The following is a 22371-nucleotide window of genomic DNA, read 5'->3' on the forward strand; positions in this document are numbered from 1 at the left end:
CCAAGCAACCAAAATACAATTACATGATTGTAGAGGGACATGAGGCAGCAGTCGTAATTTTGTGAACAGGTCATAAATATTTGTTTTAAAGTCCATCATAGCTTTGAACAGTCTTTAAACAACCAGTCATAAATCAAGCACTACCTGTGCTTGGATTTATGAAGTGTAGTATTTAGCAAAAACAATTTTATTATAATGGAAAGATAATATATCCTGATGACATGTGTTTGCTGTTTGCTTATGAATCAGCTCTCTACTGATATAATAAAAAAAAACCATCTAATTGGTCATTTAATACTTTATTTAAAAAGGAGGCTAATATTTGCATTTACTGATACCATGTCTCTGTACTGTATATTTTTCTCTATTTTAATGTGTTTCTTTGTACTTTTTTCTTCTCCTTTTGTATCGTACAACAATGATATATTTTTAAAAATTATAGTTTGACCAAGCTAAGGTTTCTTTGCTGGGTCTGTATGATTATAAAATAGGGTAATCTATATTCAGAGATGCCAGGTGTACTGAATAAATGGAATAACAGAGTTGGAAATGACCTTGGAGGTCTTCTAGTCCAACCCCCTGCTCAAGCAGGAGACCCAGTCTTTTATTTAAAACCTACAGTGACGAAGCACCTACAGCCTCTGAAGGCAAGTTGTTCCACTACTTAATCGTTCTCACTGTTAGGAAGTTTCTCTTTAATTCCAGGTTGCTTCTCTCCTTGATTAGTTTCCATCCCTTGTTCCTTGTCTGGTCTTCAGGTGCTTTAGTAAATAGGTTGTCCCCTCCTCTCTGTGACAACCCCTCAAATATTGGAACACCATTATTATGTCACCCCTGGTTCTTCTCTTCACTAGATGGATTTGGATTGGATTTGGATTTATTCGACTTGTATGCTGCCCTATTCCCAAAGGGACTCAGGGCGGCTGAACAAAAGCCAAGGGGAGGGGAACAAATACAAAAAAGTAAGACAAAAAACAAGACAACAATACAAACAATTTAAAAATCACAACAAGCACAACCAATTCGAGTGGGGGTGGAACTCAACAGTCCCAGGCCTGCTGGGACAGCCAGGTCTTAACGGCTTTACGGAAAGCCTGAAGGGTGGCGAGGGTCCGAATCTCCACGGGGAGATCGTTCCAGATGAGCTATGCCCAGTTCCTGCAACCATTCCTGATAAATTTTAGCCTCCAGGGCCCTAATTTTCTTTATTGCTTTTCTCTGCACTCTTTCCAGAGTCCTAACATCTAATTTATAGTATGGTGATAAAAAATTTAAAATACCAATTTGTTTGTTTGTTTGTTTTTTTAAAAAAACATCCCTCAGTATACTATTTACACAGCCACTACTCATGTTTTGCTTAAATCTCAAAATGTTCTGTTAAAATGCAGGAGACAGAATTATAGGATCAATGGAAATTTAAGTGTCACCAGCCAATCCTGAGCCTTTCAGATGTTCAGATTACAGCTTCCAGAATTTGTAGCCCGCAAAGTCATTGATATGACGTTTGGATTAATTTATACATATCCTGGATTATTTGGCACATGGCAATAAAACTAACAGTGCATACATTCCTTTTGCTTGCCTACTCAGAAATAAATCAAACAGAGTTCAGAAATGTTTTACTGCCAAAAGAGAACATATAAGATAATAACCAAAGCAACCAGAATCTTATTTATTTCAGAAGATTTCGACTTTGTTTTTTTCTATGCTGAAGTTTATCATAGGGACAATATACGCATCTCACTAAAGGCAAGAAAACTATGAACAGCATGAACAACTCCTGCTAAATATATATCTGATTAAATATTCCTCTGCTTCCAGAATGTTTATTGCATAATCCTATCTTCCGTCTATGTAAAATTAAATCTTACTCCCAGTACGTGCATTTTGGATGTCAGCTTTTGGAAAGATATGCCTGTGGGTAGCAGCATACTATTGCTAAGCCAGAACCAAGCAAACCACATTATGATTTAATGTGCTGTGTGAACTCAGCTTCGGTGGTTTGTTAACCATGATGGATGGTGTTGTACAAATCTAATCAATTGTGGATTAGTCAATAAATCATGGTTAAGCAAACTGTTTAAAAAGCACTATGTATGAATCTAGTCCACCCATGTGTGTATGTCTCTCTGTTTGTGTGTGCATGTGTGAAAACACAACGGCAGTCTCTAAATTATAAATAGTATGGAGCAAATACAGAGAGCTTTTTCCTAATGAAAATTAACAATGAAACTGACTGTTACTGGCTACACGTAGTTGTTCACTTACAACAATTCAATTAGTGACTGTCTGAAGTTACAACAGCATTGAAAAAAGTGGCTTGTGACCGTTTCCCACACTTACAACCACTGTGGCATCCCCATGGTCACGTGATCAGAATTCAGAGGCTTGGCAATTGAATTATATTTATGATGGTTGCAGGGTCCCAGGGTCATGTGATCACCTTTTCTGGCTTTCTGACAAGCAAAGATAATGGGGAAACCAGATTCACTTAACTTAACTGACTAACTTAACAGTGCTGAAAATGAAGCATTTAGAATCTCAGCTGCTTATATTCCAAGTCAGCAATGGTAAGTAAAACAGCTGTGGGGGGGGGGAATCAGCTGTGCCGCGCTATTGAGATGAGTAGAAAGCAGAAAATAAAGGACAAGATAGAGCACAGGTGGGTGGGTGGGTGGGGCCAGCTGATGGTTGGAGCTACTGGTTCACTCGAACCGGTCCGAGTCTGACTGAATACCACCTCTGGTCTGGTGATAATCTTGATGTTGATCTCTGCTCATATGGGTGTTGATTGCTTGTAGGAAGGTGTTTTGGTGTTGTTGTTGTTTTTGTTTTAATTTCCCTTTTTTGGCTTGTTGATTGTCTCTTTTTCAGAGTATGCAGGTGTCATTTATGTCTATGTGTCTACTGATGGCCAATTTTCAGAGTGCAAGGCTTCCAGGAATTCTCTAGTGCTTTTGGACTTTGCATGGACTGGGATGGTCACCATTTCCCAGTTGTAACTATAGTTTGTCCATATGTTGTGAAAAGCTGCCCCACGTGCCCCACAGGGCTTACGTCAGGCCCTCTGCAGCCAGGCCATCCACGCCCCAACAACTGCTTTGTGGCAGCAGCACCAACAGCCGTGTCCATCAGTGTCCCACGTGGTCGCCAGCCCACATCTTGTATTTGCTCGTGGCCGTAACAAACAGAAGGAGAGCCACACCCTGGTGCCACAAGGTGATGTAGATGTTGGGGCATGGATGGCCTGGCTGCAGGGGCTCTGAGGTAAACCAATGCAGGGCATATGTGGCAGCTCTACCCCAGGAGTGGGTTCCTGCCAGTTCTAACCTCTTCTATAGAAGAAGTTCCATAAATCTACCGTGCCATTTAGAACCGGTTCCAGCTCCCTCCCCCTGTCCGTCCGCACCATGCTTGCCCCACCTGCCGCTCATTGGCTCACCAATCGCTATGTCCGCCTCTAAGAGTCCTATCTAAACCTTAAAGTTTTAAAGCTGTCAAGTTTGAACATCCTGGGTTTTTTTTCCCTAAAGGGTTAGGGGTGCGAGGGACTTGTAACTTGACAGCTTTAAGACTTGCTTGCTTCAAATGCCAGAGTTTCTGAGCCAACATTTTTGTTGCTAAGCAAGAGCATTGTTAAGTGAGTTTCACCACATTTTACAAGTTGGCCATGCCCACCCAGTCACATGACTGCAAAGCCACTCCCACCTGGTCACATGGCTGGCAAGTCACTCCCATCCGGTCCCATGGCTGGCAATCCACTCCCATCCAGTCACATGGCTGGCAAGCCACTCCTATTTTGTCACATGGCCGGCAAGCCACTCCCACAAAGCAAGCCACACCTACAGAAAAGGTTATAAAAAATTTTGAAACCCATCACTGCTCCACCCCACCACACCTTGTGGCTGTGGCACTGGCACGTTGCTCGGCCTCCTGCTCTGTTGCAGCTGTGAACAAGCACAAGAAGTTGGTGGAAGCCACATGGGGCTCTGCTGGACATGGCTGATGGTGCTGCCATCATGAGGCAGTTGTCAGACCATGGATAGCCCGGCTGCAGGGGCCCTGAGGTAAGCCAGTACGGGGCATGCGGGGTAGCTCCACTCCCACTGCCTTGCATGGCCTTCTGCCCCATTGTGGCCGCTAGCAAGCAGAAGAAGTGGGCCTCCCATAAATGGAAAAAAAAGACATCCCCAAAATCAAGTTAGGTGATATGGCGACCCATTTAATGACCACTATGACTTATAACCAAAATTTTAGATCCAATTTTAGTCATTAAGTGAGGACATACCTGTAATAGTGCTATTCAAATAAGGGAATGGACATAGAAGCTCCTTCCAGAGTATAAAATATGGAATAATGGATGTAAGTTACCGGAAGGCAGCTTCCAATTGAAAACAATGCTTGAAAAACAATTCCAGTAATGAGGTAGTTTAACGATAAAAGTAATTATCCACAGAGGTGATGGTTTTAATTTAGTGGCTACTGTAGATCCATTCAGACATTTGATTCAATTATTCTGATTTTATTTCTGATTACCGAAATTATGCTTAGATGCCCAAACCTTATTTATAGCAGCCTGTTGTCTTTATGCAACCTAGGTGAACTTTGAAGATGAACAAGTGTGTTAATCAGCGTTGTCACCTATAGCATCTCATTTTAAAACAGAAGGCTTCCTGCATGTATTTGCTAGGCTGTTTGGGATTAAATTGTAGCTTGATTGTGTGGGAGAGATAGAGGGAAGAAACATTCCATTGGAAAAGAGTCTGCTTTTGTCATTGTTTTTATGTAAAGATTTGGTTAAACAGCAATTTCCTTCCTTTTCTGCAAGATGCTGCCCAAGTATTTTATTATTCCTAGGGCGCCCCCTCCTGCCCTTTTACGGTAAAAGAGTCCGTGAAGATTCTCAAATCAATCAAGTCACGATTGCCCCAAAGGTGCATTTTTCCAAAATGCAACTTGATTTCTTGGAGTCTTTTTTATTATTATTTGAAAATGTTTTGCTTCTCATCCAAGAAGCTTCTTCCATTCTAACATTTAGAGGATTTTTTCAAAATACATCAGAATAACAGAGTTGGATGAGACCTTGATGGTCTTCTAGTTCAACCCCCTGTTTAAGTAACCCCCTCTATCATTTCAGAGAAGTGGCTGTCCAATCTTTTTGTAAAAATCTCCAGTGATAAACAACCCCCTACTTCAAGAGATAAGTCACCCCATTGATTAATTGTTTTCAGTGTCTGGTTTTTCTTCATTCTAGGCTGAATCATTCTTTGATAATTTTCCATCCCTTACTTCTTGTCCTGTCCTCAAGTACTTTGGAGAGTCATGTTTGACTCATGTTTTGTCCTGGTGGAAGTTTTGTCTCTTTCTTAAAAGGGATGATGTGTCATGCCTGCAAGCCATCTTTTCTTTTCGGACTTCAGGCCTGCCACACTTTCTATTGTGGGAAAATGGGAGAGGGGGAATTATATGGAGTTGGGTGATGTGTAGCCATAATAATATTCTTTCTTAGAAAGCCAAGGTCATCTTTGTATGTGCACCTGGCAGGAACTGGATGGGAGGAATCTGTCTTGGTGGCAGTGGAATATTGGACCATGTAATGAACTTGTAGGTGTTGGGTCAGAATCTTGAACTTTCAACTGGGTAGGAAAACCTGGAAGCTTTCAGATTCAGGTTTTTCCAGACGTTGCAACATGGCTCTTTTAATAAATTGAAACTTTGAGGAATCTCTTGCCTCAGACTCTGATTTTATATTGGATGCCAATTGAAGCCCTGACATGATGTCTGAAATGTATTTTTACATTAAACATATCAGGCAGATGTTTCATCACCAAGAAAACAACTAAGAAAGATGCAAGAAAACAGCCAACCTCACAGATCACCAAGGGCCCCTCATTTCAGTCTTAAGCTACAAATATTCTCCTTTATTTTAATCTTTTGAAGTATATAATGAAGACAAGGGAAACTCCATCCAATACATGTCAATCACCAGGAGATGACCTTGATTCACAGGAGTGTTTCTCTTTAGGGGTGACATGATAGAAGTGTTTCAATATCTCAGAGGCTGCCACAGAGAAGAGAGAATCGAGCTATTCTCCGAAGCATTAGAAGACAGGATGAGAAACAATGGATGGAAACCAATCAAGGAGAGAAGCAATCTGGAATTAAGGAGAAACTTCCTAACAGTGAGACCAATTAACCAATGGAACAGCTTGCCTTCAGAAGTTGTGAATGCTCCAACACTGGAAGTTTTTAAGAAATGCGCGCTCAAATAACCAGTTGTTACACCAGTTGAATCCCACCACTGATTCTATTCTATTTCTATTCTATTTCTATTCTATTTCTATTCTATTTCTATTCTATTTCTATTCTATTTCTATTCTATTTCTATTCTATTTCTATTCTATTTCTATTCTACTTCTATTCTACTTCTATTCTATTTCTATTCTATTTCTATTCTATTTCTATTCTATTTCTATTCTTCTATTTCTATTCTATTTCTATTCTATTCCACTCCACTCCATTCCATTCCATTTTTCTAATTTTTTAAAACTTTAACATTTAATTCAACTTCCCCACTGCCTTTTTACAATCCAATGTAAAGATATAGAATAGTATGTGTGAATTCAGGAACTTTATCCAGATATTCTGTTGAACCCAATACTTTCACCACCAGCTAAGTCTTCTTAGCATAGCTATATATTATTTTCTATCAGAATGCCATACTTCTGCAACAACTCAGCTTATGCAGGACAAACCGAAACTAATGCTAATGCTGCATTTTCAAAGCTGCAACCTCAGTATTCAGGTATAAGATTTTAAATGATCAGATGGTGCTCCCAAGGAAACAGCCTCATGAATTGCCACCTCATCATGTCACCTACATATAATTGATAATTATGTCATTACTAAATATTGATTCTTTTCCTTCCTTCCTTTTGAAGGTCGTCAGTAAAGATAAATGAGGAGGGAGAAGAATGCTGTTTCTTACTACCTACAAAGTATTTTATTTTTAATAGACTGTTGATAATCTATACCACAAATGTTACAACAGAAAGACAGTTTCCCTTATTAGCAGATGATGAAACACTGAAGAAAGGAGCAAGCCAGAACTTGCTAAGACAATATGACAGATGTGCTTTTCCCTGGAGAAAGTTATTAACGATTTAAGCATGGAAAGGTGAGGCTTATACAAAAACAAAACTGTAGAGGACCCAACAATCACTGCTTGCTACAGACAATGTAAGAAAGAATATTAAATCCTGGTTAGATTATAGCCAAACCTATTTTCTGAGGATTCAAAAAAAAAATGGTCTCTTCGTTTCAGCAAAATCCCAAGATTCAATCAATTTAGGTAACAGGACCACAAATTGCATTGTATAATGCTCAAAATCCAGACAGAAAAAATATGCCTTGTTACTTTGAAGTTAAGTGGAGATGTTATTATCCATTTCTGCTGTCCAGAAGAAGTCACCTGCCTTTCTGGTGTTGGGTCAACAGTGCTGATAGAGTAAGTCTAAGGAAATTGGTTAAAGAGCTGCGGTGGCACAGTGGTTAGAATGCAGTACTGCGGGCTGCTTCTGCTGATCACCGGCTGCCAGCAGTTTGGCAGATCGAATCTCACCAGGCTCAAGGTTGACTCAACCTTCCATCCTTCCAAGGTGGGTAAAATGAGGACCCAAATTGTTAGGGGCAATATGGTGACTCTGTAAAACCACTTAGAGAGGGCTATAACCTCTCAAAGAAATTTCAAGATTTCCAAGTGAGTAATTATCATCATCGTCATCGTCAGCCATTCATTCATGCCTGACCCTTGGCGACTCTATGAATCAACACTCTCCATGTCACTCTGTCTTTCAACACCTCCACCACTGTCAACCTTTTATAACAGTGCTCTCCAACTTTTGTGGGCTAGTGCGGCGGGTGGGGGGATTAGTTCTGTGTGAGTGAAGCTGTATGTGTATGCGCACTTGCTCACAGTTTCTATGTCCCGGTTCTGAATAGGTCATGGCTCAGTAGTGGGTCAAAGCCCAAGGGAGGGCAACCCCTGCTTTATAGTGTCCAGCCAATAGGTACTAGGGTGACCTCTTCTCCTTTTCCCGTTGATCACTCCCAGCATGATTGACTTTTCAAGTGAGTCAGCTTGCATGACATGGCCAAAATATGATACCTTTTGTTTGGCGGTCTTGGCTTCAAGTGATATTTTTGGTTAAGGTTCAGTCTAGGATTTGTTATTTTTGCAATCTGTGAGATGCATAATAGTCACCTCCAGCAGTACAGTTCAAAGGTGTCCCACTTTCTCCCATCTGCCTTTTTCAGAGTTCAGGTTTCACTGCCTTAAGTAGCAATTGGAAAAAAAATATTGCATTAACTAATCTACATTTGTTTGGCAAATATGCTGACCGAATAATTTTGCTCTGAATTAAACGAAGAGAATCTTTTGCAAAGTTTTAAACGAGAAGCTAATGCTCAAACTTTACAAATCAAAGCATTCTCCTAAGAAGTTTATTTTTAAACTCATCTGTCTGACAGTTACTGCTGCTTATTTTGATATATAAAAAACTTAGAAAGATACTCTTGATGGAGTAATCAAGTCTGTCTAACTATATCTAGCAGACAGAAAACCAACAGCCCGGGCTAGCTCTAAAGCAATGCAGAGAAACAGAGACCAACCATCAATAATCCAAGAAAATATTGTGTCCATCAATTTTGATGGCTATTAGTATGCCATTGCCTTCTTCTATATTGGACCATGGCCAGAGATTCTATCCACAGACATAATCACAGCCCGGAGTTTCTACCGACAGCTGTAGTGGGCACCAAATTGACAGTTTTGACACTGAACTTCTCAATAAGCTCTTCATTTTAACTCCAGTATGTCAGATAAAGTTATATTGCCTTTGCTGCTGCCAAATATCCCGTGAAGACACTTGAGTTCATTGCCACAAATGTTCAAGAATTAACTTTTCGATATAAAGCTAACCAACATATTGATCCAAACGGAAAACAGCACATCACAGGAGGAAGGCATGCCAGTTCTTAATTAGCAAAATATCAATCACAAAGAGCAGCACCAAAACTGATGGTAGATTGGGGCAGGGTGGGGTGGAGGAGCTAGATAATCAGTGCTCCACAAGATGTATGTGGATTTGTTACAAAACCACAATTAGAATTTCCAGTCATATTGGAAAAATCTTTGGCTAATTTGGATTCAAGTAAAACTAGGAAGGCATGCACCAGAGGTACGTTCCTCCCGGTACGGTCCAGTACGCTAGAAGAGGTATTGGATGTACCTCCGGTACTGGCGTACTGGATAGGACCGGAAGTAATGATGGCTTGGCCACGCCCCCAAACATCATCAGAGCTTTTTTTTTAAAGCTTTTTCCCCCTGCCGGTTCAGGCAAGGGAAAAAAAGCTTTAAAAATAAAACAGAGGGGGAAAGGAAGAAAGGGAAGGGAAGGCAGGAAGAAAGAGAAATAACTTACTTTGCAGCCAGGAGATTCAGCAAAGGAGAAAAACAAATGCTGTTGCTTTAGATCGGAAGTGAGCATGCCTGGCTGTGGAATTCTGGGAGTTGTAGTCCACAAGTCTTAATGCTGCAAACTTGAAACCTGCTTTAAATTGAAAAGCTGCTCAGAAGGAGGTTTGCATAATGATATTCAGCAGTTTGTTTCTAGGTCAGCTAAACAACAAACTGGATAAAAGGCAGGATTCTTCTTATATGGTTCTATGTTTTTGAAGTTTTAGGGTTTGTGCAATATGGGTTTTGTGCTTCTAAAAGGTTTGGGATGATTCTCTGCTTGTGAATGGAGCCAAACCTTCTATATGCTCATTATCTCATTATCTCTATCTGGCAGGAATATGGAATGAACCTTTCTGGGAGTAATATTTTATCGGGGGGGGGGGTGATTGCTTCTCCTAGAGGAAAGGGAGAAAGAAAGAAAGAAAGAAAGAAAGAAAGAAAGAAAGAAAGAAAGAAAGAAAGAAAGAAAGAAAGAAAGAAAAGGTCATCTAGTCCAACCCCTGCTGCAGCAGGAAACCTTACATTGTCTGGATTATTTTGGTGCCTCTAAAAGAGAGAAAAATTGCCAGAAAGGAGGAGGAGTTTACTAGGACAAGGCTGCTATGCAGAGGAAGGCAGAGGTAGTCCTTGACTTATGACTACAATTGAGCCCAAAATTTTGGTTGCTAACCAGGAGCATTGTTAAGTGAGCTTCACCACATTTTACCCAATCCATGACATCTCCTGGTGAGTGACATCAAGTTGGCCATGCTCATCCAGTCACATGACTGCCAAGCCATGCCCACAAAATAGGCCACACCCACAGATTAGGTAGTAAAAAAAATTGAAACTCACCCCTGGCGTGCACACACATGCACCCACCATTCTTGTTAGGGATTGAAGGAAGTATGAAATAAGAGAATAGCAGAATAACAGAGTTGGAAGGGATATAATAAGGGAAAGGAAGAGAGATAATAACTGTGATACAAAATGGAATTAACAAGGGTTACTTGCAACAATGCAGTAGAAACAGAAAATTTTTGTTTTTTTTAAAAAATAATTTTATTAAACATATTTCAACATTAAAACACACATTTCCACTTGTTACAGTGTTTCCGTATCAATACCACTCATATTAACACAGTTTCTAATTATATAGATTGCTATTGTGTGAATTATATACTCATTTAAGTTATAGCAATATTTACAAATATATACAATATTTTCTCATGTTGACATAGATCTTACAAACAGAACATTTTTGAAAGCCTCTCTAAGGAAACAAAATATAGGAAATGATAACTGGTATGTAAATTAACACATTCTAGAGAGAAAGAGTAGAAATAAGGGTTCCACTCACCATAACAGACTCTCTGGTTACCCTGTGAAAATGATTGGAGACCTCAACCTTTCCTGAAGTTGTGTAGCTTTGAGTATCATTGACTGCCGGCTGCCTGCAATTTGGCAGTTCAAATCTCACCAGGCTCAAAGTTGACTCAGCCTTCCCTCATTCCAAGTTTGGTAAAATGTGGATTATTGGGGGCAATATGCTGACTCTGTAAACCACTTAGAGAGGGCTGTAAAGTACTGTGAAGTGGTATATAAGTGCTATTGCTATCATATTATGGCAACAACAGATAACTTAGCTGCTGCAGTTTTAGAATTTTTTTTTAAAAAGTTGGAGCTGTGTTCCAGGTTGTTTTTCAGGTTAAATTCTGCTTCTAAACAATAACAACAAAAACAATTCAAATTGATCATAAGCAATTCATAAATGATGTCTCTATATTGGCGTTAATAACCAAGGAAAGCAATTGTAAAGTTAATGACAAATGTCAGCTCAATTAATCATCTAAAATACACGGGGGTTTTAAAGGGCATTTGAGAAAAGAAGTATTAGCTGCAGAGTTATTAATAAACTCTAGCAGCATCTGAATTATTTTCCTCCTTTTTTAACCATTTTTTCTTACACCCATTGGAATGTAGGCAGGAGGACATCAATTAAAATAACAACAGCAATACCAGTAAAGACAAAAACATGTAGCGGGAAGGACAAAGAATTAAAAGTTTGGTTCCTTAATTTTCTCTCTGATTTTCTTTTGTTTACATGGCTGTCAGCTTAATTCATACATTCGTACATTACAAAAATTATGAAAAAAAATTCTATTGGAACAGATCAGCTTTGCCTGACTTTTCTTTTTGCCTAAACTGTTTCTTTATTGTCATTGCCTGTCTGCTTGTCTATTGATTTAATTCAGTTTAGGCACTGTCCAATTCCAGACCAAATCTGGGGCGCCTCACAATATAATACAGTACAAACACAATATAGAAACAAAACTAGACCGCATCCAGTTGCTCTATATCAGGGGTGTCAAACTCAAGGTGCACAGACAGGATCCAGCCCATGGGGTGCTTAGATCTGTCCCGCGGAACAGCCCTAGAAACAGCAAAGGACCAGCCCGTGGTGCCTCTGCCAGTGAAAACAGAGCTCAGGGAGGCCGCGTGCATCCCCACCCCCGAGCTCCATTTTTGCTGGCAGAGGGCTGCAGGAACCTGTTATGGCCGAAAATAGAGCCTTGATGAAAGACATTGAGCTGGCCGTGCCCCCATACCAGAGGTGGGTTCCTACCTATTTGGTCCAGTTTGGCCGAATAGGTAGTAAATCTGGCAGACACATGATCGGCGGCGCCATTGTGATTTTGTGTTATGCACATGCGCAGAACAATCTTCATTAAAAAATGTACTTTTTTTACTACTACTACTACTACTACTACTACTACTACTACTACTACTACTAATACTAATACTAATACTAATACTAATACTAATACTAATACTAATACTAATACTAATACTAATACTAATACTAATACTAATACTAATACTAATACTAATACTATTTTACTACTGATTTACTAAAAATTGCAAAAAAAATATTAAGAAAATGGTAGTAATGGCAGCTGAAACCCACCCTTGCCCCACATGCCCCCTGAGGTAAAACACAACCTTCAATGAAATTGAGTTTGATACCCTTGCTCTATACAAAAACATAGATTAAAACACACCCATTGTAGGGCTTTTCAGAATGCCAACAGGGTGAGGGCCTCATACATGTTGGGAAGACTCTCCTACCAAGAGATTCTGCCATAGCAGAGAAAGCATGCTTCCTGGTTCCTGACAGATGGCACTGATTAATCCAAGGAACACAGAGTGCACCACTTCTGCTAGTTCATATTCATTCCCCCCCACCCCCAAAAAAGCTATCTTACTCTGCCTCCTCTGGACCAATTTATTACCAGTTTTTGGAATCAGGCAAGCAAATGAAGGAAAGGCTTGAAAATGACCACATGGGAAGAATGTGCAATGCCTGATTTGTAGTACTGGATTATTGTCAGTAATGTTCATTCTTTATGACAAGGTGATCATTTACCATGCAAGCCATGGAGTGAGGCCCTCCCTTTGATGACATGGTATCTTCATACGCTTTCAGCGTCAAGCTCACCTAAGGGAGATGAGGTGGGCCTCTACAAAGGAGGGCTTTTCCTGCAGAAACATCCTATTCATGGAATTCTTTTCCCAAAGAAGTTGGGCCGGCCCACACTTTAGCACCATTTTGGCAATGATGAAGATTTTCCCCCCCAGTTTCCTAGACTTTTAAATGGTCTCCTAATTGTATTTTAATTCATAATGCTTTAGTCTTGAAGCTTCCCAATTCATTTTATTTTGCCTTTCATTTGCTTTCATTGTTTTTATTTGAACTTATGCTTTTTGTCAACTGCTCAGGGAGCTTCTGCTCTTGGGTGGTTTTTATTTATTTTCCTCGGTGTAAATTCCTTTCTACTCACTATTATAGTAGTTCTCCCCCGTTTCTTAATAGAGCTCTTTTAATGAAAAGCAGCGCAAATTCTGCAGATATAAGTGTTCCTTTCTATATAAATCAGCCAGATGAGTTTTAATCTCAGTAATTAGCTTACTATTTGGAGTGTTTTTATAATATCTTTGCACCACTTAGCTATGATGCTTGCCTTTTTTTTCTTGGAACATATATATCAGCTAGGGCAGGGGTCCCCAACCCCCGGGCCGTGGCACATTGCCAAGCTGTGGCCTATTAAAACTTGGGCCATGCGAGTTGTTGGGCCATGCGAGTTGCTGGCCATGTGTGCAGCTCAACTTGTGCAAGCAGCAGGCTAGTGGGCACTCGGCGTGCCACTCGTGCAAGAGTTGTGTCTGTGTACACACATGCTGGCCTCCTAGTCATGCAGCCCAGTTCCCCCTCTCCCCCCCACCCCAGCTGGGCCACCAAGCCACAAAGATTAGGGACCACTGAGTTAGGTTATAACAGGGTTGTTCAAATAACCTTTGACACTTCACCTTCCAAATATTTTCTTTCTTAGCAGTTGTCTCCTGCATAGAATATAGAATAATGGAATTGGAGTTGACATTGGAGGTCTTCTAGTCCTACTCCCTGTTCAATACATGGATCTAATTCCATTCCACACAAGTGTCTATCCAATCTATTCTTGAAGACCTCCATTGATGGAGCAACCACAATTTCTGGAGGCAAATCATTCCACTGATTAGTTGTTCTCACTATTAGGAAATTTCTCCTTAGTTTTATGCTAAATCTATCTTTTCAATTATCATCCATGTGTTACACTTGTTGTCCTGCCCTCAAGTGTTTGGGACAATAGGTTGACCCTTTACTGTGATAGCCCCTCAAGCACTGGAACACAGTTGTCATAATCACCCCTAGTTTTTGATCAACCCATTATGCCCTGCTGTTTAATTTCTGTAGTGTTTAGCAAGGAAGGAACAATTTATTCAGCCACCGTTTGAGAATCTGAAGTTCTTGTAAAGCCCTAAATCATTAAAGAAGTTCAGTGAAAGCAGATCAGGAATTTATACAAATGCTTTAATGTTGTTCATGGATTTTCTCTTTTGACAAAGAGACCTGTGTCAAGATTGTGCATATAATATGAGTCTTTAATTCTTCCCTAGAGAAAGAAACTTCCATTTGAATTATAGTATATACAAACCATATATAGCTTTTCTTGCAATATATGTACCGGTATTTTACAGAAGCAAAAAGTGATTTCTTAAGTATAATTTGAGAGAACTTTTCTCTAAAATTTTAAAAAAGTATTGCTATATTGAATGAAATAGTTCCTTCCAATAAAACAGTCTAAGAAGTAAGTGCCAGGCACTGAAGTACAGAAAACCACATGTCTTTGCTCTTAGATTGACATTTGAAACAAACAACAAAAATAGAAGAGAATTACAGAGAAAAGTGAAAATTCAGGTTAGGGGAAATGATGAGAAATATTTTGAAAGTATAAAAGATATGAAAAACGAAATTTATAAATTATGAGGTGAGGAGAGGATAGAAGAAAATAGAAGTTTTGAATGATATCTTTAATGAAGAAGAAAACTATATCATTGCCATGAGAAAGCATGAAAATTAGAAAGACAGAGGAAGCATAGAGACAAAACAATCTAATGTAATCATCAAAGATCAAAAGTGGTTCAAAATTGAGAAGCAGCGGAGGAGGCTGTGATGAACACTTATAGAGACATAACATAATTAAGCTGTAACTCTGCACCCATCTTCTCAATAATTCAGCTATACAGGTGCAGAATTGAATCATGGTATAAAGCACCTCTATTTAGTTACACTGTTATTTCAGAGAATCATGAAATCTGTTGAATCTATAAAATCATTTCAGTCTTGATGGTTATCCTGTTGAATAGTATAAGATATTTGCTTACACTGAAAGATCAAGTAGGATGATCTCGTTTTGAATCCCTTTCTCAGAAATTGTCATCTATAGGGAATTGTAAAAACTGTGAATGGGACAACTCGCTGCTGCCACCTAGCTGCAGAAAACCTCACCACGGCTGACTCATCACAGGGACAATTCACCACGAGCCTGGATCTTTTGCTCTGGTTTCCAAAGCCAGCCCGGCTTAAAGGAGGCAAAAGTTTCTGCCAGCCTGCACTCCTCTCTGAAATCTTCCTCACCTCGTTTTCCAGCCCCCCCCCCCCCAATGAAAAATAAAGGGCAAGCAGGAACAGTAGGAGGGTGATTTGCTTCTGATAGCAAAAGGTAGTATAGGATGTTAGCACCCACCCCTCTCCTAGAAAAATGAAATATTTTAGGAAATATTAAAAGGACAGAATATCTCCCCTAAAAGGGAGGCAGAAACTCAGACCCCACCTTTGTCAATGGCCAGTCTATTCTTTATAACAAAGATCTACCTCCTTCAGGCAGATCCATAATAGGAATCCCAAAGCCCTTTCATTACATCATCACCCAGCAAAGGCTCAACCAAGCCTGGAACTCAACAGAGTTGCCCCTGCATGGCTCCATGGGAGTCTGACAACCAATCAGAATACAAGCTCAAATTCAAAAGCGCGCACGCAGTGAACAGGTACCGACTGGTATAGGAACCCACCCCTGGTGTATTTGCTACTTCTCTTCTCTACCACGTTGCAAGAGCTGCATGGGTATTGTATACATGCATCATGATTTATATTATTGCAAATAAAGAAGTTTTTTTTTCTGTATAATGAATCCTGCTGAATTATTTGCTTGTGTGTTGGCTGGATCACTACAAACTGTGATGTATTAATATTTTAATAGCATTAACTCCTAAACATTTGAAAATTGAATATATATCTTTCTTTTTTTCAAGTAGCCATGTAATTGGTATTATTAAATTTGTAATATTTTCTTTTAAAAACAAATTATCAATAATTAAAAATATTAAAATCAAAACATTGTTTTTTTTCAGTCTCATTGATTTTTAATAATACTTTTAAGTTAATTTTTTTCTGACTGCCTATATGTATTAATTGATCCTGTACTATTATATTTTGTCCATAAATGTTTAATCTCTAAATGTATTGCAGTTTGTCCCCTTTAGCTGTGTTCATATACTCATTCCTGCTTACAGCTTTCATAATGTTCCAACTTATTATTAAAGATATTTGCTCTGCAGCAGTTTTTTCAGGAAGGAACCTCACAACGTCTGATCTAAATGTTGCTTCACTTTGGGTTGTAGGTCAATTTATCATTAAAGCACCAGAAGAAAGAATACAGAACCTTTTCTTCAAGATTGACCCCCAATATTACTAGACCATGAAATGTGAAGGGATGCTATTTCTATTTACTCCAATTGTTTTAAAAAGTTTTTTGATACTCAAATATAATCTATCCTTGATGCCTTCCTAAATAGTAGGTAAATGCTTTTACCATATACTTGTAAGTCAGGCTATTTTTGTTGATATTTTTTATTTATTTACCAGATGATAACCCCGCATTGCCCTGGTATTCATTTATAGGGGGAAAATGTCCGGACCAAATGTAGTTTCTAATGTTAGATTTTCCCCCATACCAGAGGGACCCCCCCGCCTTTGTGGAGTACTGTGAAGCCATTACCATGGCAATTCTACTGCACTGCACAGTAGAAGTCATTTTACGGCACAACAGGCTATATCTTAACAGAACATACACACACACCCAAGAGGTGTTAGGTATGTCTTACCCCCACAGTATTTGTTTCCATACTGTAAGTCATCTGTGTACCATGCTTGGTTGAAATTGCTCAAGGCGTTCCAGAATTATGCTGTATCTATCTATCTATCTATCTATCTATCTATCTATCTATCTATCTATCTATCTATCTATCTATCTATCTATCTAATTAATATGCCCCCATTTCACTGTCAGGTTACTTTTATCTGCACATTCTCTCCTGGTTTTTGGCCATACAGTGGTCTATGCATGGAAAAGAAGAAAAAAGAAATGGATGAGCATCTGTAAATGGACGTCATCATTACTCTGGAATAGGTACAAGCAGTGAAGTAAGAACACAAACAAAATAATTCACTCTCAGTACAAGATTAGTTTATCTGTTCCACCTTTGGGCCAGATGCAAATTGTTAACACTTTAGAAAGAAGAGAATGTCAGAAAGACCAAATGCTGCTGAAGAAAGAAGGGGTGCTTTTCAGAGGTGGGCATCACATAATGTAACAACCAGTTCATCCAGAACCGAAAATGTGAGTGTGTGCCTTCCGTGCATGCGCACGGCATCAAACACAGTGATTATATAGGACAGGATAGTGCCGGGGCGGGTGGGTGGGCCCGGCTGCTGGTCGGAATTACTGGTTCGCCCAAACCGGCCCGAACCAGCAGTACCCCACCTCTGGTACTTTTCTCACTTCTTATTTGGAGTTCCTTTCTTATATTGCATTATAATGTAATTCAGTTTTAGTTTAGTTCTATGAATGATTCCACATATTGAGGTTTGTGGGCTATGACTTATGGCTTGGCTTAGCTTAATATGTGAACCCAATGAGCTATTTAGAGGCCATCAAAACAGAAGGTAGCTGTACAAAACTCTTAAAGTACTTCAATTTGCTACATTTTCAGTGAAATTATCTCCCTTCTTTGAGTAGCACTCCAAATTAAACTCCCTCTTGTCTTTGAAACACTTACAGGACTATCAGAGTCCAAGGCAAAACGATTCTTAAAGTTCCAATTTAATAAATCAGACATCTTAGCACATCTGTGAAATCCCAATTCTGGAATTTACATCAGATTCCCACCCAGTTGAAAGTTCATGATCTTGTCCGCACACCCACAAATCCATCACATGGTCCAATCTTCTTCTTCCACACTGGCATCTCCACCCAGCTGGTTCTGGTCATATGCAGAGGTGCAGAGACAAAAGATGACCTTGGGCTTCTAGAAAAGAATGACAATAACACATTCCACAATTCTACTCCTTTCTATTCCCCCCTCCCAACTACTACACTAATGAAACAGCATAATGAAATAAGAGATAGTGTGGCAGGCCAAAGGTCCTAAAAGGGATATAACTGCAGGCCTGACATTCCACACCTTCTGAAGGCAAGCCGTTCCACTGGTTGATTGCTCTCACTGTTAGGATTTTTTTCCTTAGTTCTAGGTTGCTTCTCTCCTTGATTAGTCTCCATCTATCAGTTTAGAATACAGGCTACAGTGAAGACAAGCATATCAATATGAGATTTATCCAGCGGACCGTGTTTTAATGACAAGTTTCTGTTCTGCAAAATGGCACTATTATACGTCTCACACAGACTGGCATGGCCAGCCATATTTTTTAAATAGCATTGATAGCAATCCAGTTCTCCTTGGTCCTGATGCCAAGACTTTCTACTTTGACTTCTTTTTAAAGATGATCTTGCATGTTAGGCATTTTTATAGCTGCATGCAGGGGTGGGCTTCAAAAATTTCACCAACGGGCTCTCTGCCTGGTTGTGGGGTGGGCGTGGCCTAGTTGGCCTACTGCACTATGGCAGGAGGTGGCGCTTTTGCCTTTTCCCAGGCTCCGGAGGCTTTCCTCAAGTCTCTGGGAGGGAAAAACTTCCTCCCCTGGGCTCCAGAGGCTCTCCGGAGGCCCATTTTTCCCCTCCTCGAGCCTCCACACAGGACCTACACTTACCTCACATCCAAAATGAACTGTGTGGAGACTCCTGGGAGGGCAGGGGTGGTGTGGGAGGGGTGGGGCAGGGTGGGCGAGGCCGGCCAGGGGTGGGATTTGGAGGTTCTCCAAACCAGCCATAATGTTAGCTGTTCTGACCCCCTTCTCCATCCAGTAACAAAAGCCGAGACAAGCGTAAAATGGAATGTCCTTTAATAACAAGACCAGACTCTTGGTGGCTGAAAGCCAAATAAACAAACAGATAAGGACTTTGGCAGCAAGTCCGACAAACCTTGGCAGCAATGCAAACAAACTCTGCCAGCAATCCAGCCTGCCAAGTTCATTTCTCTTTAGTCTAAGCGTTGACTTCTGCAAGAAGGGCGTGGCACAAACAGTCTCTTTTATAGTCTGGAGAGGAGCTTAATGACCATCAGCTGAGCGTAATTACCTCCTGTAATTACGTAGTTGTTCTTGACGCCGAATAGCCCTTCGACGGCGTGCATCCCGGAACAACTCACTGTTGATTTCTGGATCACTCTCTCTTGTCTTCTCCCCACTGATCCAAGGCTCAGGCGCCACCTGGTAGCCAACCAGTCTCTCTGCGCCCTGCTTGGAGTCGGAACCCTGTCCAGGGTCCTCCACATCCTCCAGGGCCAACTCATAGGGCCCCTCGCTGTCGGAGTCTGGTGGCAGCTCCAACGGCTCCTGCCGGGCCACAACAGTTAGCTATGGCTTCTCCCGAACCTGTCTGAACCCGTAGCAGCCCACCCCTGGGCTGTATGTGCATATTAGACAACCCAATAGTGAATAATTATGGCAGGAGACATGCAGTATTTTAATTTCTTTTAAATTAGTTCCTTTTAATCAGAAAGATGCAGTAAGAGCCTGGCATCATGGTTCATAAATCAGAATACCCATTCGAACTAAACAAATGAGGTGCGGAGTGAAACTTTATAAGCAGTGGGGAGTCGTGTATACTTAATTGGAAATAACTTGATTGTAACTTATGATCTGAACAGGGTCGTTGCCAGACTTGCATGCAAACAGCTTTTTGAAATCTTTGGAAATTATTTCACCGCAAAAGTCTGTTTCAAATAAAAGAATGCACCAATACAGGTGGATATTGGAGAGGCAATGGATTGCATTCAAGTATGAACAAATAAAAACAACAACAATAAGATTCAACAAAAATGGGATTTAGCCTTGTGGAAAAATTGTGGCGAAAGAACTTAGAGAGGCTTTGAGCGTATCTAATGTAAGATCAAGGACTCCGAGCAGTCTGATTATTTACTGATCTTGAAAGTTTGGATGTGATTCCCTCCCCCCAAAATAATGTTGTAAATTTGTCATTCTGTTTAACTCAGAGTTGCCTTACCTTTTTATTTCATTTGCCTGGGAATATTGTAATTCAAAAACCTCTGATAATTTCTTTTCCGGTTAGTGAATCTCAATCTAGAAGGGAGCGGAGTTTACTCCAGAATTTAGTCATATATCCATCCAGGGTTTTTCTTTCTTTCTAGATTGCATCAGGTTATGGTCACACAGATTTATGATGCTTTATTGGATTTCTAAGGGATACAGTGGCTCGGTGGCTCAGTGGTTCAGATGCTGAGCTTGTTGATCAGAAAGGTTCGAATCCCTGACACTGCATAATGGAGTGAGCTCCCGTTACTTGTCCCAGCTTCTGCCAAGCTAGCAGTTCTAAACCACATAAAAATGCAACTAGAAAAATAGGAACCATCTTTAGTGGGAAGGTAACACCATTCTGTGTGCCTTCAGCATTTAGTCATGCCAGCCACACGGAGAACATCTTCAGACAATGCTGGCTCTTTGGCTTTGAAATGAAGATGAGCACCGCCGCCTAGAGTTGGAAATGACCAGCACATCTGTGCGAAGGGAACCTTTACATTTAACTTATTGGATTTCTAAAACTTGTGTTTCTAGACATGTCAGTTGCAGTAGTTCTCAGTTGCTGCTACTACAAAGAGGTTTTCGTTCATTCCTCTTGAAATTTAGGGATGTCTCATTTTCTTTTATAAAACTTAACATGATATTCATCACCACATAGATTGTGGGAATGGATGATTTAAATCCGAAGATGTGTTATTTACAACTAGTTCTTATAATCAGAAGCATTTTGGGAGATGAGAGCTTCATACAGTAGATGGGTAGAAAGAGAAGACAAGGAAGAATGCCACTATTTCACTTTTTATTCCATGGTTGAAAAGCTATGATCCTTTCATTTTTAGAATATAAAACAAGGAATTACTTGTTTTAAAGGTTTTCCCCTGTCCAGTCATGTCTGTGGTCATCTCTCTTTCCTAGCGGATGGAGACAGCATTTCTGAAGACACTTCTATGGTTATGTGACAGCATGACTATATGCCAAGGCAGACCTTCCCATCAAAGTGGTATCTATTTATCTACTTGCATTTGTATGCTTTCGAACTACTAGGTTGGCAGGAGAGGGGAGAGAGAATGGGAGCTCACCCCATTGCATATCCTCTGAGTGATACCTCTCCTGTCCTCTCCACTTCCCTCCCTCTCCCTCCCTCCTCCCTTCAATGTCAAATAGCATCCTAGTAATTCCTTGCTTCTCCTTGTCTCTCCTCTCCTCACCTCACCTTACCTCACCTGTCCCATCTCCCTTCCCCTCCCTGGCACATAGCACCTCAGTAATTCCTCCCTTCCCCTCCCCTCTCCTTTGCCCTCCCCCTCTCCTCTCCCCTCTCTTTCTTCCTCACCTCTCCTCTTCCCTCCTCTCCCCCTCTCCTCTCCCCTCCCTTCCTCCCCTCTCCTCTCCCCTGCTCTCCTCTTCCCTCCCTTCCTCCCTTCTCCCCTCCTCTCCCCTCCCTTCTCACCTCTCCTCTCCCTTCCTTACCTCTCCCCTCTCTTCCTCACCTCTCCTCTTCCCTCCTTTATTCATCTATCCTCTTCCCTGCCCTCCTCTTCTCTCCCTTCTTCACCTCTCCTCTTCCTCCCTTCCTCACCTCTCCCCTCCTGTCCTCTCCTTTCCAAGACAGAAGAGCAACCTGACCATATTTAGCTACACTAGCTAAAAGGAATCCAGTAGATACAATTGGTTTAAGGGACTTTGATCATTATATATTCTTGAACAATCATGTCAGCAAAAAAAAATCTTCAAACCATTCATCCTGGTACTGTAAGCTTAGAAAAATAAAAAAGCAAGATCAGCAAGACTAAGAGGTTTTTCAATTCCTAGAGGTCTCTGAAGATGAGAAAATAAGAAGACGATTAATCCCCGCTTTCCAAAAGGAAGGCCTTTATTCCATGATCAAAACCCAGAAATACCTTTTAGTTGGAATTCAATTAACAAAGCGTAGCTAGGCACTTTTGTCAGTTGTCAATAAGGGCATATTTACTCTGTTGGAGTAAACAGAGTATTACTG

The sequence above is a fragment of the Thamnophis sirtalis genome, unplaced genomic scaffold (genome assembly GCF_051295495.1).
Source record: "Thamnophis sirtalis isolate CommonGarterSnake01/CBP01778 unplaced genomic scaffold, rThaSir2_p1.2 scaffold_3, whole genome shotgun sequence".
Taxonomy (NCBI): Eukaryota; Metazoa; Chordata; class Lepidosauria; order Squamata; family Natricidae; genus Thamnophis; species Thamnophis sirtalis.